The sequence below is a fragment of the Desmodus rotundus genome, chromosome 1 (assembly GCF_022682495.2).
Source record: "Desmodus rotundus isolate HL8 chromosome 1, HLdesRot8A.1, whole genome shotgun sequence".
Taxonomy (NCBI): Eukaryota; Metazoa; Chordata; class Mammalia; order Chiroptera; family Phyllostomidae; genus Desmodus; species Desmodus rotundus.
The window spans coordinates 176,304,122-176,331,043 of NC_071387.1; the positions used below are offsets into that span (position 1 = coordinate 176,304,122).

The 26,922-nt window shown below is 40.4% G+C and overlaps 1 protein-coding gene and 1 pseudogene across 5 annotated transcripts in view; both read left to right on the forward strand.

Moving 5' to 3' along the window:
• PDE4D (phosphodiesterase 4D) overlaps nucleotides 1-26,922 on the forward strand; it is a 1,245,374-nt gene that overhangs the window by 101,402 nt on the left and 1,117,050 nt on the right. The window lies entirely within an intron of this gene.
• Nucleotides 8,025-25,811, forward strand: LOC128779483 (large ribosomal subunit protein eL19-like; annotated as a pseudogene).

Sequence of the window (26,922 nt, forward strand, 5' to 3'; positions counted from 1 at the left end):
GAATCACGTCTGCTTTTAAATATTTAAAAATATTCACCGTTTTTTTTGTTTGTTTTTCATCCAAACAAGTATTATTAATACGCCTGTGAGAGAACAGGAGTCCTTTCACTATTGCTGGAAATAAAATAATCAATCCATTCTCTTTACAGCAGCCAGGGTGATCGTTTAAGATATAAAGCAGATCACATCAGTCCTCTGTTTAAAACCTTCATAGCTTTTCATTGATCTTAGATTAAAAGAAAATTCTTTACCATTTCCTACAATTGTCTACATCATCTGGTTTCTACTGATCTTCTCTTAACCATTCTTACTCCTGCTCATTGACTTCCAGCCACACCGGACTTTGGCTTTCTCCCTGGTTCTTGAACTAGCCAAACTCATTCCTGCTGGGGACCTTTGAGCTGGCCGCTTCCTCTGCCTGGCTGCCTGGGAATCAAATGTCCCCCTCAGGAAGACCTTCGCTTCCACCCTACTGAAAGTAGCACATTTTTCCCTCACATAGTCAATAACCCATCACCCTGATTATCTGCCTGAAATAATTTTGTTTGTTTATTTCTTCACTTATTTGCAATTCAGAATATAAACTCTATGGGAGAAGGGACCTCCTTTCTCTAGTTCATTGCTTCAGGCCCAGGACTAGCAGTGCCAAGAAATGCATGTTTTGGGATGAATTAATGAATTAAATAATTATCTGTATCATGTCATTACCCAAGTTGGCAGAATACCATTATTGAAATCTTACTGAGAAGGGAAATTGGAATATAGAAAAATGGAAGGGATACTTAATTAGCATTAAAAATGCAATCGTTTCTTAGAACACATTAGAATCATGAGTTGTCAAGGAACATGTATAAAGGACCCATGGGCAAAGCCAAAGGCCAGTAGGATTGAGTGTGGAAGGTGGTGATGGTTGGTGGGGGTGGGGAGTAGTGGGGTGAAAATGGAGGCAACAATAAAAAGAATAAAATCATGGTATGTTAGAACAAAAAAGGGTGTTTGTTTCCCTTAGCTCAGACTCTTATTTTACAGATGTAAAAACTGAGACTCTGAGATTCTGTGAGTGGTAGAGCTGTGGCCTGGTGATATACCTCCTGATTCCTACCTCGTGAGTGCTGCTTACTATCTCCTGAGTCACGGCCACTACTCAGTGGATTGGGCAAAGGAATGAATATTAGGGTGGCCGTTTGCTCTAGATTTTACAAAACCAGGGGAAACAGACTGAATGTAACTTCCTGTCCTTTGTTACAGAGGCAGTAAATAACATTACAACTATCCCTACCTTATTTGTGGTTTTGCTTTTAGCAGATTAAGTTTCTCATGGTCCACAACAGCCCCGAAATATTAAATAAAATATTCCAGAAACAAACAATTCATTAGTTTCAAATTGTGCGCCCCTTCTGAGTGGTGTGATGAAATCTCACGAGTTCTGCTCTGTCCTGTCCAGGATGTGAATCACGTCTCAATGCTGTATGCGCTCCCTGCTGGTTAGTCACTGAGTAGCCACCTTGGTTATTGGATTGACGGTTGCAGGAGCGCAGTGCTTGTGTTCAGGTCACCCTTGTTTTACTCAACAACGGCCCCAAAGTGCAAGAGCAGTGGTGCTGGCAATTAGGATATGCCAAAGAGAAGCTGCAAAGTGCTTCCTTTAAGTGAAAGGATGAGTACAGTACAATTAGGTATTTTTTGAGAGAGAGACCACATTCAAGTAATTTTATTATAGTATATTGTTATAATTGTTCTATTCTGTTAGTTTTTGTTAACCTCTTACTGTGCCTAATTTATAAATTAAACTTTATTATAGGTATGTATGTGTAGGAAAAAACATAGTATATATAAGGTTTGGTATGTCAGTTAATGGTCATTGGCACCAATTCAATACCAACAGGAATCCCCAATTTGGGGTGCTGTGAAGAAGGAAACAGCTCAATTTGCTGCAGCATGGCTGTGAAAACAGCACAATGGTGGGGCTTACCTGGGGCCAAGTGTTTCTACAGCTGGGCAGCTCTGCTCAGCCATGGTCTACTGTCTACTCCCGGGATACATCTTGGGTGTTTCAGCTCTAGCTGGGGAAACTCACTTTTCAGTCTTTGGTGGAAAGTATGCTCCTCAAGCCAGAGGGGAGCTGGCTTATGTGGACAGAAGTCTCCAACCCAGTCCTTGCAATTTGCTTGGTTCAAAAGGTACTGTCCATACTGGTCTGAATAGAGCCACTCTGATTGGCTAGATCTGCACAGCTCCAATTGGATGGGAAAAGCCTCAGTCCTATTGGTTGAAATAGAATCCTAGGAACTTCTTTGGAAGGGCTGGCTCAGATGGCAGAAATACAGTGTAAAGTTAGCCAGTGTACTGTGTGGCTGTTGCATTCAAAATGACTGAGTGAGCAGAGCAACAAATCCACATCATATTTTGCATCAAGCTTGAACATTTCTCCATGGATTCTATTCAGATGATTCAGAAGGCTGCAGCCATGGGAAACTGGTGATTGGCCCCTTTATCATGACAACACTCCTGCTCATGCATCACATCTCATGCAAATTTTTTTGTGAAACATCAGATCACCCAGGTGACTCAGCCCCCCTACAGCCCAGAGTTAGTGTCCTGTGGCTTCTGGCTTTTCCCAAAACTATAATCACCTTTGTGATTTCAGACCATTGATGAGATTCAGGAAAACATGGCATGGCAGCTGATGGTGATTGGGAGACCTGTGTGAGGTCCTCAGGTACCTACTTTGAAGGGAACTGAGGCATCATTGTACAATGTTTCTTGTATTTTGTATCTTCTTCAATAAATATCTCTATTTTTCATATTATGTGGCTGGATACCTTCTGGACGGACCTCGTATGTTGTAAGATAATTGTTTTGTAGAAAGAGTACTTGGTGGAAACTCAGAAGGGCTTTATAGGTTCTTCAGTACGGGCGCTTAAACACCTTTGCCTACTATACCATGGATACAACATAAGAGACTGGTACCTAGTTATGGAAGGGCATGTTGTATTCATGCTGTAACAATACATTTTAGGTGCTCATGACAAATCAAGAACCCAGACTCGTGAATGGAGAGTTCTATTTTTATTGACTTAAGTATAAACTTAGACCAACAAGCAAAGCTCCCAGTCCAGAGTAAACCCCTGGCTATGTTCTTTGGCAGAGGACTGGCAGCAAAATATTAGATAAGTGACAGCAATTGTTCACGAAGTAGGGGATATATAGGAGTCCCTTTATATATTTCTAATTTTTTATCTCTATATTGTTTCATTAAGAAATGACAATGTAACCAGCAGTCAAGAGTGTTGGCTTCAGAATTATTGGAGCCAAAATTGCAGTTTCTAACTATGCAGTCTTGAGCAAACCAACTTTCCATTTTCTCACCTATAAAATGAGAATAGTAATGGTCCAAAAAAGAAAAAAAAATCACCTTAAGTATTTGAACCAGAGGAAACTTAGTTGGTCATGTGGGTGAGGGAGGAGCTGAAAAGCCAAGCAGGGTCACTAGACAACCCAAATACTAGCAATACCTGGGAGCAGCAGCTCCTCTGTGATACAGAGCCATGGTCAGGTTGCTAGTCATTTCAGCCTTTTCAGCACCTGCTCAGGCAGAGGTGCGCCACATGCGTCCTTCCATCGCTCGTTCCAGTTTGCCTTGCTGAGTGCAGTGAGAGTGCCACAGCCCAGCTCGTAGATGACCGGAACCGAGCCGAGGCCAGCTCTGATGAACCCAGGCGGTTCTGGAGCATGACGGCGTCCATAAGCCTCTGGAAAGACCCTTGCAAGTCAACTTTAAATTAATGATCTCACATATTTTAATTCCTTTGGTCTTGAGTTTAACTGTGTCTACAAAACTGAAAGAATACATATTTAATTTTTTTGGTGTTAGCCATAGCTTGATATTAAAATTTATGAAATTAAGGGAATGATTTACATAGCTGCTTCTTTGAAGCATAGACATAAAGTAAAAAAATGCCACCCGGATATAGCGTGAGACTTTGCCAAAGTGTTCCCTTGAGTGGCTTGCCTTTTGAAGTCACACTATTTATTGTAGCATTTTGCTAAGTCCTGGGAATTTCCTTCCTGAGAGATTTTTAACAGTATGAAAAAGAGCAGCCTTTCTAGGTTTTAAAATATTGCTAGTCTTTTTCACATTGGCTTTTCAGTTACATTCATTCTTGGAAAGAATGTTTATTGATCTTAAAGGAGTTAAGGGTTGTCTGGTTTTCTTCAATGCTGTATCCTTCCTGTTTGAAATTGGGTCTCAAATAAGTGATCATAAAAGAAAAATAATAACAACTAATCGTTTTGAGTGCTTTCTCCATGTCACTTACTGCTCCTGCACTTTGGGTTCACTTTCTTATTTTGATGTGATGTCCAGACATACAGTGACCTTGTGAAACAGGTGCCCTCTTTTGAAAATGAGGAAACTGGAGCTTAAAAGTCAAAAATCTTCTCCAAATTCACATCGCCATGCTACCAGATTCACACTCTAAATCACTATGTGGTGATATTAACACATTAGTGCGAATATTAAACAATAAAGCAGAAATGGAGGGAGAAAGAAGTAAATGCGAAACACAGTGTGTGAATACCTCAGAACCATAGATTACTAAAATGGTAAAGCAGGAAATAATCTCAAAGCACATCTAGTGCAGCCTCCCCTTTCTACCTCTAAGAAAACTGATCTCCAGGAAAAGAAACGAGCCTTCTGATAATGAAGGAGACTACCCCTCAAGTACCAAGTCTCATATTCTCCTCTGCCTTCCAGGAGCATGGAGTTATGACCACATTTCATGCTGTTCGCAAGCAGAGGTTGAAAATGTCATCTGTCCTTTACTTTGTTCAAAAAAAGCAAATGCCTTCTTACAGGTTGAAAATGTATTGCTTGTATTTGCTTTGTCTGCTAGAATCAGGAAAATAGTTACTTAAAGGGGAGCTAAGACCCATGAGATCCAGCAGCGGCTGCTTGGTGCTCTTCTCTGCCTCTGAATTCATGTTGACCAAACATTGGTGTGGGGTAAAAGGCTTGAGTCTGTGTTTGGTTGGCAGGTTAACTCCAGAATGCCATCTCTCCTGCATTTTTCAAGGTGGTGCCTAGTTCTTAGTTTCACACATCTTTATCTGGTACTACCCTCTTTTAGGTTAGCTTTGGCCTTGGCTCTCTCAGTTTTCTTTCTTTTCTTTTTTTAAAAATTATTTTATTGTTGTTCAATTACAGTTGTCTGCATTTTCTTCCCACCCTTCCCCTCCAACCCTACTCAAACCCACCTCCCTCCCTTGCTTTCTTTCTTTAAAAGAAATGGTGTTATTTATTCCATTTATTAAATAACCTTATCTGATTCCTATAATGTGCCAAAAATTTTTAATGATTAATTAGCATATGTGCAAAACAAGACAGAAAAGAATGCTGAAAAAAATAATATGAATGTGATATTCCAAATAGATTCCATTTGTTTTACATTGGTATTGATTTTCCTATAAAATTATTCCAGGAGATTTTATTCTTTCATTCGGAAAAGTTATTCAAAGGCAAGGTAATTACAACATATTGGCTTTGCTTTGTTAGTGCTTTGTGTATGGGATTCTTCTGTCAGCTTTAAGGATTAACAAGGTGGTAAAGATGGAAAGTGGTGTATTTTGAGTTTTTAAATGCCCTTGATGTTTGGTTTTTTGAAGGCTCTAGGAATTTTGACTCTGATGTTTATATTTGAGTCACAACACCTGGGGAGTGGTGATGAGCTACTACTCTAGAGGTGAGGCCCATGGTGGGAGCAAAAGTATATAATGTGAATCCTGAACCTGGAGAGAATCACAGTAACAGATGCTCTTCCTTGTCCTTCTAGCTCCACCTTGGGGTTAGCATGAACTGACCCCGGTGACCCTGCTCTCTGGCACAAAGCATCCTTCAGAATCCAGAGGCAGTCTCTACTGGGAAAGGCAATGACCGTAGTCAGTGTGATATGGATAGGAAACCAAGGGCGTGAGGAGGGGGCCTCGACTAGGGACAGGAGGATGCCTCCCCAGCCCCAGAAGTATGCCCTTGGGTAGGTCATTTGACTACGTTAAGCCCCGCTTACTCTTCTGTAATACAACAAGACATTAATGATCTCTGTAGCTCTAGAATTTTATGCTTTTTAAAGTTCTTTGAAGCATAACAATGAATTCAATAGAAAAAAAATCATTTTCTATTCAGAACAGTTTTTTTTTTTTTTAAATATATTTATTGATTATGCTATTACAGTTGTCCCATTTCCCCCCCCACTCCACTCCATCCTGCCCACCCCCCTCCCTCCCACATCCCCCCCCCCATAGTTCATGTCCATGGGTCATACTTATAAGTTCTTTGGCTTCTACATTTCCTACACTATTTTTACCCTCCCCCTGTCTATTTTCCACCTATCATCTATGCTACTTATTCTCTGTACCTTTCCCCCCCTCTCCCCCTCCCACTCCCTTATTGACAACCCTCATGTTCTAGTTGTTTGCCTAGTTTGCTCTCGTTTTTGTTTTATGTGTGGTCGTTAATAACTGTGAGTTTGCTATCATTTTTACTGTTCCTATTTTTGATCTTTTTCTTAGGTAACTCCCTTTAACATTTCATATAATAAGGGCTTGGTGATGATGAGCCTCTTCAACTTGACCTTATCTGAGAAGCACTTTATCCTCCCTTCCATTCTAAATGATAGCTTTGCTGGATACAGTAATCTTGGACGTAGGTCCTTGCGTTTAATCTTGGGTAATGTAATTATGATGTGTCTTGTTGTGTTCCTCCTTGGGTCCAGCTTCTTTGGGACTCTCTGAGCTTCCTGGACTTCCCGGAAGTCTATTTCCTTTGCCAGATCGGGGAAGTTCTCCATTATTTGTTCAAATAAGTTTTCAATTTTTTGTTCTTCCTCTTCTCCTTCTGGCACCCCTATAATTCGGATGTTGGAACGTTTCAAGGTGTCCTGGAGGTTCCTAAGCCTCTCCTCATTTTTCCAAGTTCTTGTTTCTTCATTCTTTTCTGGTTGAATGTTTGTTTCTTCCTTCTGGTCCATACCATTGATTTGAGTCCCAGTTTCCTTCTCATCACTATTGGTTCCCTGAACATTTTCCTTTGTTTCTCTTAGCATAGGCTTCATTTTTTCATCTGTTTTTTGAATAGATTCAACCAAGTCTGTGAGCATATTGATAACCAGTGCTTTGAACTGTGCATCCGATAGGTTGGCTATCTCTTCGTCGCTTAGTTGTATTTTTTCTGGAGCTTTGAAGTGTTCTGTCATTTGGGCCATTTTTTTTGTTTGTTTGTCTTGGCGCGTCTGTTACTTTAAGGGGCGGAGCCTTAGGTGTTCACCGGGGCGGGGTAATGCTGGTCGCTGCGCAGTGATGCTGTACGTGGGGGCGGGGCCGAGAGGGAGCAATGGCGCCCGCTTCACTCTCCTCCGGATTTCAGTCTTTCACTCCGCTACCCACAATCAAACTGGGCCCCTCTGGTGCTGGTTCCCGAGTAAGTGGGCCTGTGCACACTCTAGGCCCCTGTGGGTCTCTCCAACAACCTCTCCTGTGAGGCTGGGAGTCTCTCCTGCTGCCGCCCCAACCCCCAGGGGCGCTTTCAATCAGAGGTTTGAGGCTTTATTTCCCCGAGCTGGAGCCCTGGGTTGCGCAGCGGTCTGCTTCTCTGCCCGCCGTTCGTCCGGTTTATCTGAGGGCGAATGTGGTGCCGCAATGTGCTATCCGCCACTCTGCCTGCCCCACTCTCCGCCACTCTGAGTCCGGCCCTCTGGGTTTATCTGTGCAAATGTGGGACCGCAGGGTCTGCTAGTGCTCGGACTGCCTGCGCCATTTGTCCCACACTCCGCCAGTCTCAGTCCCGCCACAGCCACGCGAGTCCTCTCCACCCCGGTGCCTGTCTCCGCCCCTCCTACCAGTCTGGATGAATGTTTATTTTCTATTTTCTTGGTGTTGGTCCCCCTTGCTGTTCGATTCTCTGTCGGTTCTGGTTGTGCGAGGAGGCGCAGTGTGTCTACCTACTCCGCCATCTTGGTTCTCCCCTATTCAGAACAGTTTTAAGATGTTGCTCTGATTCACTGGATGGTCAGTCATAATGAAAAGGGAACCCCGGTTTTTTGCAGTTTTGCCTTCCTTTCAGCCAGCATGGTGCTCTACGGTATACTTGTTGATAACATGAAACGGTTCTCTAGACCAGTGATTTTCAATCGGTGTGCCACAAGAATGTTTAAAACATGCAATGCCTGACGATTTAGTCAGGGACACTGAGCTCTTTTCCCTTAGACTATCAAATAAAAGTATGACAGCAGCCCACACAGCAATAGCTGTCCAGTGTGAATGAATCAAAATTATACCTATTTTTGTCAGATTGGCAAAAAATATGTTTTTTGGTGAGCCACAGAATTTTAGTAATTAGTTTATGTGCCACAAGATAAAAAACGTTGAAAATCACTGCCCTGGAGAGCACTTTCATGTTGACTTATGAACTAGGTGGTAACAGAACTACCAAATAAAAACTCACAGAAGTGTATAAGACTAGGGAAATATTCTTTCTTCTTTCTATTTTGTACAGGAGAACAAAGACTGATATTTATGTGTTTATGTGCCTTTCTGAGGACAATTTCCTTGTCTATATTATTTTCATTTGTTTTTGCACACAATTGGATTGTTTCAACTTTTCTCTGAACTTTGTAACTTTACATCGTACTACTTATCAGGAATATTTATAAAGCTCCACTTAGTTACCTTCCTCTGCAAACTTTACTTGGTCAAAGCCTGAACTGGGCTGCAAATGAGGGTATCTTTGAGATACTTGTTTGCTTTTTAAAAAATGATGTAATTGCTTTGTGAAGGGACATAATGGAGCTGTGTTCTGTTCTCTTTCTCTTCAATAACTTAGGAAAGAAAGCTATTGTGATTTCCTGGAGAGGTGGGAGGATTGAAGCCTCCCCATGTGCTAATCACGGTGGAAAGGAGAAACTATTGTACAAGGCGAACATCTGAGGCTGGAGATAAAATTCCCATTATAACCTCTTTAAATATTTCTGCATTTATGTGGGGTAGTAAAACTATCCTCTCCAGAAGTATAATCCCTTTTCTTCCTGAGCCAAGTAAAACACATTGTGTTTTCCCTCTAGATTAGGAAAAAAAATAATGTGATGCACCATGCGTTCTTTTATTTAGCTTGTCAAACAACTGATAATTCAGACTCTTTGCTTCACGCAATGTCAAAAAAGACACGGTAAGCAGAGATCCCCTGAGCATAGCTCTGAGGGCCTGAATCCCTGTTTGGCTTTTTTCAAAGAGCTCACTGGCAGCCTCAGCCATGCTTTGTGCCAGCTCTTAGGCAGCTCCAAAGCCACATGACATCGATATAATCTTTGGTGGTTTGGGCTGGTTTATAATCTGTCCTACTGAGGTTTAGTTCAAGGCTTTTAGGGCAAGGATCTCCTGTGAGCTGAAATAAAAAGGTCTGATTTGGAAGAGACTTGATCCTGCCAAATGAAAGTGGCACATTTCCAACTGCACATGCTGAGTTGCCTTGGAACACATCCATGTGGAACACAGACGTGCATCAGGCAGCTCCTTTGTGGAAGGCCTGTGCTGAGCGCACGGGAGAACTGAAAGACAGATGACTACCATGAAATGTCTACCTTCAAAAAGAGCATACCAGGTTGGAAAGACAAGCCAAAGATGCACAAAGAATATCATTCAGTCTAAATGTGACGTCCTATAAGTGTGATGGTACGAGACTACCAAGTTGGAGAAGGGGAAGAGCTTTTCTTTCCAGCTGTGGGAAACAGGGTTAGCCATGTCAGTCATGTCCCATTATTAGAAGCTCAGGACACTAACTGTGCTAAGGAGAGTAGAGTTACTTTGACAGGTGTCATTTTTTTTGCATACCCAGATTCAACCCCCTTACCAAGTTTGGGCGGTTTGTTGTGTACAGCCTTGGAAGGAGGCTGTTCTTACCTCTCTCTGCCTCAGACAGCCAGGGGGTGGGTAAAGTCATGGGCCCCAGGCTCAGCCAATCAGGGTCTCCTGCTGGAGACTGAATCTGTATCAAGTGGGTCAATGTCAAGGAACTGCTGAGTTGATTCGTGGTGTCCGTGGTAGTATCCACTGATTTTCAGTGGTGGCAGTAGCAGCATCCCAGTCATTATTCCTGCTACAGGATGGCTCCTGTGTTTTTTGCTCCTTGACACCCAGAGTACCCTGGGTTTGTTTGTGCCTATTTTCTATATTTGGTGCTTTAGCCTTCCGTTGATTCTGTGAACCAGCATGACCTTTCAGCAGAGTGCACTTTTTCTGTTTCAGCTAGTTGGAGTCAGTTTGTGTTACAACAAGCAAGAGTTGTGACAGCAGCTGAATGACAAGGGCTTTCATCAATTGTGCTGACCCACCTGCTCAGCTCTCTTCTGCTTCTTTTCCCTGGGTACTTGTTCTCCTCTATCTAACTGTATAACTCCCTACTTTAAAGACTGAGCTCAAGCATTTTGAATTTTTCCTGAGTTATCAAAGAGAGTTTTGTGGTTGCTATTCCTCTATCTTGTAATTATACAATTTTTAACTGTATGTCTTTTTTAAAAAGTTAAATTCATGTCTTTTTGTCTATTAGCCAGTGAGTGATTTTTTTTTTTTTTTTTGGTAGGAACTCTATTTTCTTCTTTGTATTTCTAGAATCTGGAGTAGATCCAGTTAATGTTAGATGCAAATTGCATGAATGAACAAATCTGTGTTCAGAGAGGGATGTGATACTGGAATTGTGCGCTTAAAAAGAATTAAAAAAAACTGAAATAGCTGTTGTAGGAGGTTTACTCTGGTGATACCTTGGATGAAATAAAGTGATATAGGAAATGTGTAACGTCCATCTGAAATTGAGTAGTACACATATATTTTCTACTTTTTAAAGTCAGATTTACTTAGATGTTATTTAGTTACAGTAAAATTTACTCTTTTTATTGTACAGTTTTATAAATTATAACAAGTGCAGAGTCATGTAAACACCACCAAAATCAAGACATTTGAATAGTTGGATCACTCCCAACATTCCTTTGTAGCCAACATTTCTTCATACTCCCAGCTCATGGAAACCACTGACCTATAAAATTTATATTTTAAGCAGTTAGCATATTGTTTTACAACTTTTTAGAACAATGTTTTATTCCTGTGGAAGAAGAAAAGTATGGATAGTGAATTTTTACATAGGTATAGAGTTACCAGAATTTGCAAATTAAAATAGCACATACTTACACTAAAAATCATTCATCATTTATATGAAATTCTAAGTTAACTGGGCATCCTGTATTTTATCTGGAAATCCTATTTCAGATGGTTATGGCCATTGTAGGGGCTGTGGGGTTAAATGTGAAATTAGCATACAGAGAAGGAAATAAAGAGAAGAAAAATGCAAGGAAAACAGGTCATGCATCATCAGCAGTATCAATCCATTATGGAGATACTTTGGGAGAACATAAAAGGAGATGAGAGGATGAGATTTTTGTATGGAACAAGGAGTTCACTTGATTGTACTTGAATGTTATATGCAAGGCTGCTCTGAAGACCAAGGTTCTCAATGTTCCAATTTGTAAACCAATATAAGATTCTATCAAGGCAGCTTGCTGCCAAGCTGTGTTGTGGAGGAGTGCAACTCAGGAAGTCATTAGGCTCTCTGAAATACGTGAAATGCATTCTATGGAAACAGTGAAGCATATGCTAGATTTCCACCCTGAAGAATGTGAACTTTTTGTGAGTTATCAAAGAGAGTGTACACTGCTATTTCTCCGGATGGCCATACAACAAAACATATTTATAGTAAATTATTCCCCTGATTCAAGTTGATAATATTTAGAATGGCTGGCTTCTGTTTATTTTTACATTATTGCAGGAGTGTCAAACTAATTTTCACCAGGGGCCACATCAGCCTCCGGTTACCTTCAAAGGGCCCAGTGTAATTTTAGGACTGTATAAATGTAACTCCTTAACTGTTAAGGAGTTGAAATTCCATTTGATTAGCTGCACCAATCTGCATTCCCAAAAACAGTGCAAAAGGGTCCCCCTTTCTTTACATCCTTGCCAGCACTTGTTGTTTGTTGATTTATTGATGATAGCTATTCTGACAGGTGTGAGATGTTATCTCACTGTGGTTTTAATTTGCATCTCTCTGGTGATTAGTGACATTGAGCATCTTTTTATATTTCTATTGGCCATGTGTATGTCCTTTTTGGAGAAATGTCTATTCAGGTCCTTTGCCAATTTTTTGATTGGATTGTTTGGTTTTTTTGGTGTTGAGTTTTACAAGTTCTTTATAAATTTTGGATATTAATCCCCTGACCCAGCAATTCCACTTCTGGGAATTTATCTGAAGAAACCTGAAACACTAATTTGAAAGAATATAAGCTCCCCTATGTTCATTGCAGTGCTATTTACAATTGCCAAGGTCTGGAAGCAGCCCAAGTGTCCATCAGTACATGAGTGGATAAAACCACTATGGTACATATACACAACAGAATACTACTTGGTTGTAAAAAAAGAAGGAAATTTAACCCTCTGCAATAGCATGGATGGACCTGGAGAACATTGTGCTGAGTGAAATAAGCCAGTCAGAGAAAGACAAGTACCATATGATCTCATTCATATGTGGAAGCTCTGAACAAACTGAACTAATAAGCAAAATAGAGACAGACTCATAGATAGAGAACATGCTGACAGCTCTGGCGGGTGGAGGGATTGAGCAAAAAGGAAAAAGGACTCATGGACATGGACAACAGTGTGGTGATTGTGGGGGGGAGGGAGTTTAAGGATGATAAATGGTATTGGGAAAAAATACAGTAACTCCCCACCCCCCAGATGGTTTAGCATCTTAATTCTATCAGTTAATGATTTACAAATAGCATCTTTGTCCCCCTAGGTTTGGAGATGCAGATTATGAGGAGCATGGAAAAGAGGGAATTTGTGATAGGCATCTTTGATTTCTTATCACATAAACATGGATGTCTACTTATGCTGTATGAACAGGCCCTTTGTGTAGCTTGCTCTAAAATGCTGGGACTGGAAGGGACCTTGAAGGTCATCTTGTTTAGTGGTGTTTAACCTTTTATTTTGGTTTTAAGTGGAATTAATTTTTAAAGTCACATGGAATACACAGATATAAGGCAGACAGAAGCTGAACAGCTCTAATAGAAACAAACGGAGTCCAGAGTTTTATCAATTCCCCCTTTTTTCTCTATGCTTATTTGGGAAGTATCAGAATCACTAGAAACTAAAGCAGGACAAGTCACATACAAGTTTGCAAAGAATCAGGTCCCTCTCCTTCAGAATTCTTTCCACCATCCCAGCTTGGTTAGCTCAGCGGCTCTCTGGGGCAGCAGCTTTGGTGTCCTGGTCATGTGCCTCCTAAAACAGGAATCCACATGGGAGAGAGATCAAGGACTCTGCAGGTGGGGACTGAGAAGACATGTCTTGTGTAAACCCAGTGACAGGGCCTGGCATAGATTCAGAGCAGGTGATGGTTCAGATATTTTGATGCTTAATGACATTACCCTGTAGTTGCTGAAATACTTGCAATAAATCTTGCCTGAGATCTGTAATGTGATTTATAATAACTATTCTATCCACCTCCCCACAACCTGAGAAGATGAGCAAGTTAATGCTGTTAGTTCTAAAATTGAAAGGTAATAATTATTAGGTGGGTTCACTGAGAGCTGGACTGTGGTGGGTTGTTATCAGGTTGGAAACAGTTATTAATAGGGCACTATTAATCAACTGGGATTGCATGTGAGGTATTCAAATTTGTCTTTTCATGATGGATATAGGACATGTTTATATAACCAAGTCTTCAAGAAGATAAAATTGATGTTTAGGCAACAGAAAAATTTAAAGCGATCTTTCTATTCTATTACACTTGGGGAAGAAAAAGCATATGGGCAAATTCATGTTGGAAAGGCAAGACCGCGTCCAGTTATGACTGTGGTGGTTGGTGACGTGAGTGTGAGGCAGTGATTTGATACTGATACACGATACCCAACTAGGGCAGGAAGGGTGACCCTGGTGGCATAACTCTCTGACACGTAAAAGTCACGAGGGAGTCTTATCTGGACTGGATATTGGCCCACACTGCATTTTCATATGCTCTCTCTTTTCTCTTCTTCCTTCTCCCCTTCTCTTCTCCATCATGATGGGTTTCAGCTAGACCATTCCCATCACATAGTGCTCTTGCCTACTTCAATTTCTTGATAGAAATGCTCCTCACCCTCTGCTCTGTCTATAACAGGGGTTCTTTACCTGGGGACTAAAGATGAGATTTAGGGTATCAGTGAAACTGGATGGAGAAAATTGTGTCATTATTATTGTGAATGTGTTACTGAAATTTAACATTTTTTTCAGTTATCAACTGGTAGCAAACCACAGGACTGTTAGTAGTACCTATCTGTGGCTTTTTCATGAATGAAATCACAGTATTCTCATGTCATATTACAGTTACAGATATCTCTACATGTCATTTGTGTGCATATGTTTAAATTATGGTAGTTTATTTGGCAAATTACTGGGCCTTATAATTTAATGTGTTGATTAAAAAAGCATATGTATTACTATTTTACAAATTTGTTTTGAAAATGTTTTAACTATACAGTCAGTTCTACTCTGTTGCAATGTACATGTTCCTAAAATCACTTTGCTATGCAAAATCACACTATGAAAGGCACAGGGCTCATGGGAAACATAGAGTTTGAGGCATAACACTCAAAAATGTTGTCAATAAAACACTTTCGTTAGGCTTCTGTCTTTTTATGATAAAATGGTAGCACATTATACGGTTATACGTTGTGTTTAAGAAATACATAAATTCACCTTTTGCCACTGCGGCAGCAACATGTAGCCATGAGTGTGCTCAGGCCTCAGAAGGGGTTTGCCTCCAGTGTCCTCTGCTGTGGCAAAAAGAAGGTCTTGTTGGAGCCCAATGAGACCAATGAAATCGCCAACGCCAACTCCCGTCAGCAGATTCAGAAGCTGCTCAAAGATGGGCTCATCATCCAGAAGCCTGTGACTGTCCATTCCCGGGCTCGATGCCAGAAGAACACCTTGGTCTGCAGGAAGGCCGGGCATCTGGGCATAGGTAAGGGTACTGCCAATGCTCGAATTGCTCGAATGCCTGAGAAAGTGACTTGGATGAGGAGGATGAGAATTCTTCACCAACTGCTCAGAAGATACCCTGAATCTAAGAAGATTGACGGCCACATGTACCACAGCCTGGACCTAAAAGTGAAGGGTAACGTGTTCAAAGCAAGCGGATTCTCATGGAACACATCCACAAGCTGAAGGTGGACAAGGCTCGCAAGAAGCTTCTGGCTGACCAGGCTGAGGCCCGCAGGTCTAAGACCAAGGAAGCTCAAAAGCGCTGGAAAGAGTGGCTCCAGGCCAAGAAGGAGGAAGTCATCAAAACTCTGTCCGAGGAGGAACAGATCAAGCAATAAAGCTCCACCTCTCTTACCTGTACACAGTAGCCTTGGCAATTAATGGATCAGTCATTGAATAAAGTAGCCTCATCTACCTACAAAAAAAAAAAGAAATACATAAATTCATAGGTATTAGAATAAAAGTGGTACCTCACCTTGAAAAATACCTGAAATGTGCTATGGTCAAGCCTTGTGAGTTACTGTGAAATGGGGTGGTTTGAAGTCAGATGGAAAGTTGTAGCAGTAGTGATGCGGATTCCGGCCCAAGGGATCCGTGTGTTGTGGCAGCAATGGACAAATTCACACGGACTACAGAAATCCTGTGGAGAAAAAGCGATGGCACAGCCACTCTCTCAAGGGGAGAGTGCCTGACCCTTGCCTTGACAGGCTTTTATTGCCTTAATTTGCATAGGAATACAGGGCGGATATAGAAAGCTCATCAATCATTGTCAGGCAGTAATAATCAGATAACATTCAAAGAACTCTGAGGGCCTATTTAGAGCCAGGGTCAGATGGCTAAAGGACCATAAAACTTTGGGGAAACAAACTCGTTTCATCCTTGGACCCTTATCATTTAAATTAAAGGTATTAGCAAAGCAGGTTCCACAGGATTTTATGCTTTCTTTCTTAAGCCTGATCTCCCCTAGGAACCCACCCTTTCCAGCACAGGGCCGCACCCACCTCCAGCATTGTTTAAGGCTTAAGTCAGGGAGGGGAAGTAAGGCAGCCAAAAGATTAGGAGACTTCTTGCAGACAGAATGAGGACTCAGGTTATGTCAAAGCCAAGTCGAAAGGGTCCATTCCCTTCTTTTTCTATAGCCCCCAAGTCCTTCCCTGAGGGCCTCTTTGCAACCCTGCCCGTCTTAGGTCGTCCTTCCCTTGAGGAATCTTAAACCTGTCATTGTCTAACTGATCAGGCACTGGGGGCCAGGCAGGGTGAAGTAGGCAGAGATGGTGTTCCTGCCAGGGAGATAAGCTTCCTCTCCTAAGTGGCTTATGGTCCCAAGGTCTTTTTACTCAGCCTTAGCCATGGGGGGTTACAGTTTCTGAAACTAGGCAGGGCGGTTCCCAACACAGAGCAGCAGGAGTGATGGGTACAGCTGACAACATCTGTGGTGAACTGGGGGAGTTGGTAGAAGTTTGGGGTGTGCGTGTCTGTGCGTTTTGTGTACTCCTATGTGGCTAGGTTCAGAGGTACTGATTGTGCATTCACCAAGTGCTTTTTGTGGGTGGAATGATGCACAAGCAAACACAATATCTGTGTGAATCCCAAATCATTTCCTAATATATCAATGACATTGGGACAAATTCATGTTTTCAAGGCATTATAGAAGAAATGGCTATAATTGATCTCCTCTGTGATCCAATATATTTTATTTTGTGTATTTAAAAATGTCGTGAGGAGGTTGTGGAGACTTCGAGCTTACAAAGGGCCCATCATACAAAATAAGGTCAGAGACCCTTGCTCTGACAGACCTTTCACCCAGCTCACACACCTCCAACTCCTCTATGGGGCTTGCTTCCAACCCCTGTGTTGCTGCCCACCCCCACCCCATCTACAGTTGTTTCTTCTGCCTTAGTGCTTATGGTACTTGTTTAAACTATGTGTTTCAGAACTTAACTACAGTCTCTTTTATATTGTTATTTACATTTTTAATGTTCTTCCCCTGTGAACTTTCTAAGCTTGAAATAGGGATGACATTTTTTTCTGTTCTTTTAATTCCTTTTAGTGTTTTAGAAATTTATTCTCTAAGTTCTCATTGAGTGCATTAATGAAATAATATTCAGCCAAGAACAGTAAAGGGAAGCAGAAACTAATAATTAGTTGCTCTGTATTGCAAATTGTTAAAGATAGAGCAGATGGGGGCACAGCACCCCATGTTCTCAGTGCTCAGGAGAGAAGCAGACAGATTGAAGGGCAGTGTGCATTGTGTTGAGAATCTAAGTAATTCCTGACAAGAGTGTTAACTAATTAGGAGGGCTCCTGGGAGAGACTGAGGGAGCCCCTCTTGAGGGCAAAGGACTCTTGTCCTGAAGTCGTCTTCATCTAGGATAGACTTTCCTTTGGTTGGTTGAAAATATGGCCATGTCTAAAGGTAGCAGAGATATAGAATAGATGCTTTTGACATTTTAGATTTTTAAATAATACTTTCAAGTAGTGTGTTCAAGCCACACATTAGTAAATCAGCCACAGATTTGGAACTTTCTGAGCCCTCATGGAGGCTTGTTCTGCGTCCTTATGTTAGGGTGACAAGGTTTGGAGCTAAAACTAAAAAGAAGCCAACACTGCAGCAGAAGCCTCTTCCAGACCCACTGTGCTGGTTTTAAAATGAGGCATTTTCTGTCCACAGCCATATGCAGTGCGAACGAGCCACAGATGCACATCAAGTGAGTGGGTGAAATAGCGTTTGGTGGGGAATAATGACAGTTTTATGGCATTAGTCCTCGGAGCCCCAGGTGCACTTACTCATCTTTCACATATATTTAAGCTCTCAACCTTGGGAGTATTTCAACAGGTTAGCATCTGTATTTTGGAGATGAGCCCTGCAGCAAATCAGTGAGGAGAGCAAGTCATACGTGGAACTGGGAGAACCGATGAGAACACCCTTATTGAGCGGTCGGCATAACAATGCAACCCAGTAGAAGGCCACGGCCTTTTGTCTTTCCTTTTGACTTTGCAACTCACTGACCTTACTGCCCCGGCCCTGGAGGCAACCTTGGTTCGGGCAGGTTGTACCAAGCTTTGCATACTTCCCTGGAATGCCAGGACCCTCAACCTGGATAGCCATGACTCAGGACGTGGGTTATCATTGCTGAGCACAGAGTATTCTAACCTCTGACTTTTGTGTAGGGGATTCTTGCTCTTCTTCTGACTATTTCCTGATTAGTCAGAGGATTATTTTGTGTGAGTCACGGCTATATCTATATATGGCCATTACATTGGCTGTTTAAAAATTTGTTTTTGTTGTTAATTTGAATACATATATTTTAGACAATTATGTAGCCATAAAGATAGGTAAGAACCTATTAGTCTTGGCAGACATTGATTTTAGCTTACAAGTTTGTGGGTATTATTTCATGGACTTAGTCTTAGCATTCTAAAACTTTTCCCACCTCTAAAATTATCATTATATAAAGTGTAATTAACAGAAGCTGAAATATTTATTTAAATCCACACACTGACTGATAGCAACCACAGTGAACACAGTTTAGGTTAGATTTTACTTCTGTTATCCAAAGAATATTGGGGGATATACAGAGCAATGAGCAACTACCTCAAGACCTTAGACTTATTAAGGGATTCAGAGTGAGTTTCAAACAAGAAAAAGGAAAGAACATGAGTAGCACTACCATAAAATAGCTATAAGGAGACAGATTGTTGTAGAAACACAACAAGTGAAAGAGTCTGCTAGAAAGACGGTTTCTTAAACATTCTTATACTCCTACAGCATTTCCTTCCAAATTGTACTGCCCTTTGACTTGGGCAAGAGGTACCTGGCCCAGCACATTAGGGAACCTTAATTTAGCCTCCCTCTGCTCACACTGTTTCCCACTGAGTAAAGATTTTGTGGGATAAAGGAATCACGCCCTTCCCTTTTATAGATCACGATCAGGGCATCTGGATCCTGATGGAATTTCCTGTCCAAATGGTCATTAGCTAAGATATGTGTCTCTCCTTCAAAGCAGGTTGCACTTCACATAAGTGGTGGCCAAGGGGCAGCTGATTGCAGGGGCAGGGAATGCAGATGGCTGCCAAACTATGGTGTCCCTGTCTGTGCTTTCAAATCCTAGTGAGGGAGTGAGTCGCTGCAAAGAGAAATGGAGTGGACCAGAGCCTGGAGGACCAGCTTTTTCTGAACCACTACACTCTGGCATAAAACTTCTCCTAAGTGCTTTGCACACATTATTTCATTTAATCCTGCAAAACACTCCAGGGTAGTGTTTTATCATTACACAATGGGAATCGGGCTAAGGGGAGTTAAGTAACTAACCCAAGGCCACTGAATTTGTAAAAATTCGAGTCAGGATTTAAACATCAGGTTATTGGGTTCCAAAGTGCATGCTTGTTTTCACTTTTTTAAGTTGCCTGTTGTCGGCATCTTTGTCTTTACATCTACTCTGTTCTCTCCAGAACCTTGGCACATGATGATATGCAATAAAGATTTGTTGAGTAGCTAAGACTGTGGATCACATTATTTGTCCACCTTTACTATTAATAGGATATAGAGTATAATTGTGGTGTAGGTGGGAAATTCCATGTAAATATGATGAAGGGGACTTTTCGCTCTTGATCCATTGTGCTATTAAGTGTGCTGATCTCACCTAGATATTATGGCTTCCTGGGCTCATGCCTTCACTTAGTCATTCTGTTAAGTTGCTGAAAATTTTCTAGCATTAGCATAGACTCAAATGTCCCAGAAGGAAATTTTATTCAGAGAAAATATTAACACACACATGTTTGCTGCAGTTTTTTCCCCTTAAAATGACACAAACTTTGGATATTAAGGTGATTCAAGAGGGGTTGTCAGAATGCCTGCCTCTCCTGGGTTGATTGGCACTCTGTTGGCGAACCCCCTCCTTGGCCTTCCTGTGCTGTGGTTATTCCACATGTGTGGCCCATTCGTGCTGCTCATCCAGGAACATTTGGCTGTGCTCTTCCTCAGCTTTGTCTCTCCTTGAGCTCCCTCCCACTTATCTGAGATGCCAAGACCATTCTCTGCTATTGGCAGAATGCCCTGGAACACTCTGCTAACTCCTGCTATAAACTAGTTTTGGTATTTTCCCCATGTGTTCTTATCTGTACACTTGAAAGTTTTGGCTGATTTATCTGTTTTTCTTGCTGTACTGTAGCCCCATTTGAGGGCAGGTTTTTGTGTCTCTCCTGTTTATCATTGTATTGCTGCATCTAACACATGCCTAACACATAAAATGTACTTAATAAAAACTTATACAATGAAGGAATGAACTGCCATCCCAACTGAATCACTGATTACTTTTTCAAAGAAGTTCTAGCATTAAGGTATCAGATCAAGATTTCTTTTGTGGAAAACCTAGTCTCCTCTTTAGTGTAATTACATCCATTTTCTTGGAGACTCACCCTCCCAGAGTGACATACTTCTTCTAGGATCCTCCCTTTGTCCCCTGGAGAGATGGCAAAACTGGCTCTTCTCAGAAAGAGTGACTAAAACCTTATCAAACTTCAGAAAAGTTCTATCTACTTATCCAGGTGCTGACAACAGCCCACGTTGTGTCCCCTTCTGCCTCCATGTACTCAGTCACTGTGCAAAAGAGGGTCTCTTTGCCCAAATCTCGCAGTGACTTGGGCTAGGTGCACTGCCAGGTAAATTGTTTCCTAAAACCAGAACTTTGAATCATAATGTCCATTAAACAGGATTGAACTTTTATACAAGAAGGCTGGTAACCATTGCCCAAGTTTGGAGAAAGGACTTCATCATTGTCATCATCATCATCATCATTTTAACCTTTGCTGATCCTTTAAAAACTTATATTTATACAAGCTATTATATTTAATAGGAATATAGAAAATATAGCAATTATGTGTTCAACATGATGAATTTTCATATAATGAACATATCCATGTAACTTCCAGCCAGATCAAGAAATTTAAAATTATCAATATCCCAGAGATCTCCCTCATACCTTCTTCCATTCACTAACCCTGAAATGGTAATATCATTTAACCACTTGTCAAACTTTTACAAATGGATTCCTTTGTGATGCATTTTTATGACTGATAATTCAGTCAACATTATGATATTCATCTATATTGTTGAATGTAATAGTTGTTTGGTTCTTTTCATTGCTATATAATATTCCATTATATATTTTCTATATCACAGTTTATGAGTTCATTCTATAGTTAATGGAAATTTGGGTTATTTACAGTTTGGAGCTGTTACAAATAATGCTGCTATATGCAGTTTTTGTAGATTTTTTTTATTCACATGTACCCATGTCTATTGGGCATATACCGGGGAGTGAAATAGGTGGGACATAGTAGGGATATGTTCAACTTTAGTAGATTGTATCAAGCAGTTTCTGCAAATTTGCCTTAACAACAGTTTTCCTGGAGTTGTTTTAAAATAATAGCTAATCCTTACACTTCATTTTGGGTTCAAGTGGGAAAGAATGAATCAATGAGTTTGAGTATTGGGAATACCCAAAGAAAGTAGATAATGTTAAGGAAACTTTTAAATTTGACTTTTAGGAGGGTTGGTGAGAATGATGGTAGGTCCTCTGTGGAGTCTTGTTTTCCCTCCAAATCTTAACTGGGTTGTTACCTGAAAGATTTATACCAGCAAGGTGTGTGGCGGCATGCAGCGGCTTAAACTAGATGCGGTCTTAGTTTCAGTTTACTTCCTCAGGAAAGGCCACTCACACGATGGCATTTTGGCTTGTCCCAGGGAGCTCTGGTGGCTCCCTTGCTATGGAGGATAAACCCTAACGTTCATTTTGCGGGCTACATTGCCCTTTGGCAGGGATGCTGGCGAGCAGGGCTATTTGAAGAGAACACGATGAACTCTCTTTCTCTTGTGTAGTCTTACGGGAGGTTCAAGGCAGTTTTACATTGTTTGTTTGTTTGAAAATAACCTCTGAGTATATCTTAGGTACACCCTGAGGTATTACTTTGGCTGCAAAACTAGATTTCATAAGGATTATCTCACTTAATCCACATAGTAACCTATGAGGTTAGGTATTATCACCCCCGTTTTAGATTGGCTTAGTGGAACTAAATAGTCTGTCTATGGTCAAACAATTAGTAAACAACAGGATTAAAATTTGAATCTAGTGAGCCAGTTCCACAAAGTATACACTGAGCCTCTTTATATGTGTGTGTGTGTGTGTGTACACACATAATACAGGATCTTTGAGTCTAGCTTGGCATTTCTTCCATTCTTTCAACACACAGGAAAGATAACTGATTAAAAGAGAAAGATTTTTTAAAATAGATTTTTACTCCCCTTGCTATACGATTTTGGTTACTTTTGGGGGCACAATTTGTGGGGACACTGTGATCATTTCCTCTTTTCTGATATAGTGTGAGGCATAGAGAGTGGCGAAGGAAGGGCAGGGAAGGAAGGAAAGGGTGATTAGTAAATGCAGACACAGTCGATGCACGTGTGCGTATTCATGGTTCCACTGGCAGTGTCAACGAGCTGTTTAATTTCAAACGGTTTTGTCTGGCTCAATTTGGAGGCTCACCTTTGGAACTTTGCTTCTCTCCTTGTGACCTGAGTGCTTGCTAGACATGTGTATGCTAATTTTCTTAATTAGGAATTAATAACTTGTGATTAACCTACACCTTCTTTAGTGATTTGAAACATCACATTTTCTTATGTGAAAATTTTGTAGTGTACATATTTAGCATATATATTTTTGGCAACTAATCTGGAGCTAGTATCATAATACTGGTTGAAGGTTTTCATTGCTGTAGGTTTCTAATATACTTTATTAGCTAGAATGGCATAACTTTCATTGTATCTTTTTCCTTTGATATTTAAAAAATTAATATGGAAAATGATAATTATGCCTCTCATTGTTTCAAGTATTTGTAATTTGTTTAGTTGTGACATTTTTGTTTTAATTTATGAGGACTCTTGGATTTATGTATTTTACTTAGTGATGATTTCATTTTAATAAAAGTGAGATATTTTTGTCAAATGCTTTTTTGTATATCTTTATTTTGTTATTGTATATCACATCAATTGACTTGTAGATGCTGAACTGTCTTTGCATATTGGTTTTGTATTTCTCCATTCAGGTCTGTTAGTATTTGCTTAACAGTTTTAGAAGCTCCTATGCTAGGTACATATACATTTACAGTTATTACTTCATATTGAAGAATTGACCGCTTTATCATTATATAATGAATTTTGTTGTCTTTTGTTTTTGATTTAAAGTCTATTTTGCCTGATATAAATATAGCTATTCTGCCTTTTTTTGATTTTCATTTTTATAGAATAACTTTTTCCATGCTTTCAGTTTGAGCCTATGTTTGTCCTTAAAACTGAAGCGACTCTCTTGTAGGCAGTGTTTGGGTCATGTTTTTTTGATCTATTCAGCTACTCTATATTTTTTGATTAAAGAACTTAACCCACTTACATTTAAAGTAACTGTTGATAGGTAAGGACTTACCAATGCCATTATGGTTTTCTGGCTGTTTTATAGTTCCTGTTCCTTTCTTCCTCTCTTGCTGTCTTCCCTTGTGAATTATTGATTATCTGTGGTAGTATGCTTTGATTCCCTTCTCTTTTACTTTTGTGTGTCTGTTGTAGGCTTTTGCCCTGTGGTTATAATGAGGCTTTCATAAAACATACATATATTTTAAGCTAATAAAACTTACCTTTGATACCACATAAAAACTTTACCCTTTTACTCCTGCTGCCCACCTTTTATTTTTTAAATCCTTATCCAAGAATATGTTTATTGATTTTAGGGAGAGAGAGGATAGGGGGTGGGAGGGGAGGGGAGAGAGAGAGAGGAAAAAAGAGAGAGAGAAGCATGGATGTGAGAGAGAAACATCAGTAGGTTGCTTCCCACTGGGAGGTCGGCCCTGCAGCTCAGGTGTGTGTTCTGACCGGGAATTGATCTGGCAGCCTTCTGGTGCATGGGGTGATGCTCCAACCGAGTCACCTGGCCAGGGCTACGTTTTATATTTTCAGTGTCACAATTTATCTCATTTTATTTTGTATATCCATTAACAAATTATTTTAGCTACAGTTATTTTTAAAACTTACGTTCTTTAACTGTTAAACTAGGGTTAAGTAATTAATACACTACTATATTACAGTATAAGAGTTTCTGAATTTGACTATATATACTTATTTTTATATTTTCATATGTTTTCCTCTTATTCATTAGCATCATTTCATTTCAGTTTGAAGAACTTCTCTTAGTGTTTGTTGTAAGGTAAATCTCATGGTGATGAACTCCCTCACCTTTTGTTCATTGGGTCTTTCTTTCTCCTTCATCTCTAAAGGACAGCTTTGCTGGGTAAAGTATTTTTGGCTGGAAGTTTTATCTTTCAGCAATTTTAATATATCCTACTCTTTCCTGGCCTGGAAGGTTTCTGGGAATCTTCTTGTATGTGAGACTTTTTTTCTCTTTGCCTTTGATTTTAAGTAGTTTTATTGTAAAATGTCTTAAAGAAGATCATTTTGAATTGAGAATCTGGGAGGACTTATGAGCTTCATGAACTTGTATATTCATATCACTCCCTAGATTTGAGATGATCTCAAACCATGATTTCTTTAAATAAGCTTTGTGTTTATTTCACCTTCTCTTCCTCTTCTGGGATTCTCATAATGCATAGATTGTCTCTCCCTATAGTATTCCTTAGTTCACATAGGCTTTTTCCACTTTTTTAAAATCTTTTTTTGCTTTTTTCTCTTCTGATTAGATAATTTCAAATGATCTGTCTTCTACTTCACAGATTCTTTTTGCTTCATCAAGTTCACTGTTCATGCTCACTATTATGGTTTATTTTATTTTATTTTATTCATTGTATTCTTCAGCTCCAGAATTTCTGGTTAGTTCCCTTTTTATGATTTTTCTTTGTTAAATTTTTTATTTTGTTTTTGTATTATTTTCCTGATTTTGTTAAATTATTTTTTTGTTTTCTTATAGCTCACTGGACTCCCTTAAAACAACTATTTTGCATTCTCTATCATGAAAACCACAGATCTTTATTTTTGGGGGGGCAGTTACTGGAAAATTCTTGTTTTCATTTTGTGGTGTCACATGTCCTTCTTTTTTCTGCTCCTTGAAGTCTTGCACTGCTGTCTTCCTATTTGAAGAAGCAGCTACCTCCTCCAGTCTTTACTGACTGGCTTGGAGAGAGAGACACTTTCCTTCAGCCTTGTTTACAATTCTGAGGTTTTCTCAGTTTGTTTGTTTTTTTTCCTATGATACACCTTCTCCACATACAAGGGAACACCCTCTTATGAAGGAATTCTTCAGACTGTATGCCTTTTGTCAATCCTGAAAAGCCCGGCCATGTGCTGGCAGTTTCCTCATTACTTTCCCTAGGGTGGTGCTGAATGCTTGGATTTGTGTATTTTCTTTCACCCCTGTGGAGTCACGCCAGGTTTCTGCCGTGCTCACTAGAACCCTGCAAAGGCTCACTCTCACTCTCCTCACATGTGGGGACACATAGTGAGCCAGCCATGGGACAGGAATGTGTGTGTATATTGTGCTTGTGGAGCATTGGGGGTACCAGCGGGTCAGTTCGGGGAATTCACAGATGAGGTGACTCAGCAGCTCATGGGCGGTCTTCCTGATGGAGTCTGTTAAGTGATATATTTGTAGGATCTATGCTTCTTTGGTACATTCTGATCTGAGTCCTCACCTGTCATTTTGATCTAGCCATTCACTGCCCCTGAGTGATTGCAGTTCCTGTCTCAGGGTTCTGAATGGAGTGTGAAAGAAGTGGGTCACTTGTCACTTTGGCATCATCCTGCACACCTGGCGAAGGCAGGTGCTCACTCACACACTCTCACTTTCCCCTGTGGGAGAAACTGTGGGCTGAGAAGGCCTCGATACTGAACATTGTGGGCAGGTAAGTGAAACTATCCTCTTACCCTTTGCATCTCATCTCAAAATTTGTTTTTGCTCCAACTGTGTTAGAACTTTTTCGCTGGACCTCCGAAAGGACTCTTGTGTTCCTGGGTGATTGTCAAAATTGACATTCTTTTGGAGGAAAGATGATGGAAAATTCTTAGTTGATAATATCACCAAAACTAGTATATTTAAAATTTTTTTGTAGGTAAGCATTTTTAATCTTGCCTGGAATCTTGCAGAATTTTTTTGTTATTTGCTAGTTAAAAGTATGTCAGACGTGTTAAGATTTATGTCTTTTTCATTTACTTTTTCCCAGTGCCACGTGATTCCTCTTTCTGAGCTTTGGAAAATTTTCTTCAAGTATACTTTTTACTACTGTTTCTTGCTGCAACCAGCAGGGGGAGGAGATCCCTGAGCGGAGGGGTGATGGGAGATTAAGAAAGACACAGACAATTTAAGGAAAAGTGGGGACCAGGTGGGACATCGTCCTCTGATGGAGAGACAATGGCCCTGAACATGGTCTCCGTGTTTATTTTATAAGTGTTAGTTGGATAAAGTTCAAGGACGTTTTACAGACTCCGGGAAAAACTGCAGGCATAAATGCTCTGTTCCCAGGCTATCTAAATGATGAATATTTCTTCTGCAAAAGTTACAGCCACATTCAGCTGAAGCTTGTGGTTAACTATCTCAAGCTTCTTAACCCCTGCGGGTTCTGGCTGTATGACGCCAGCCTTTACCGTCCTCCACAGTTTCTGTTCAATTTCTCTGGACTCTCCTCTACAACACTGATTAACTGTATGTTAACTGCCTAATCTCTGTGTTTTCACTTCTCTATCATGTTTTCCTTTTTATTTTTCCCTGTGAGATCTATAGAAATAATAATTAAATAATGTATAAACTTATTGTATTC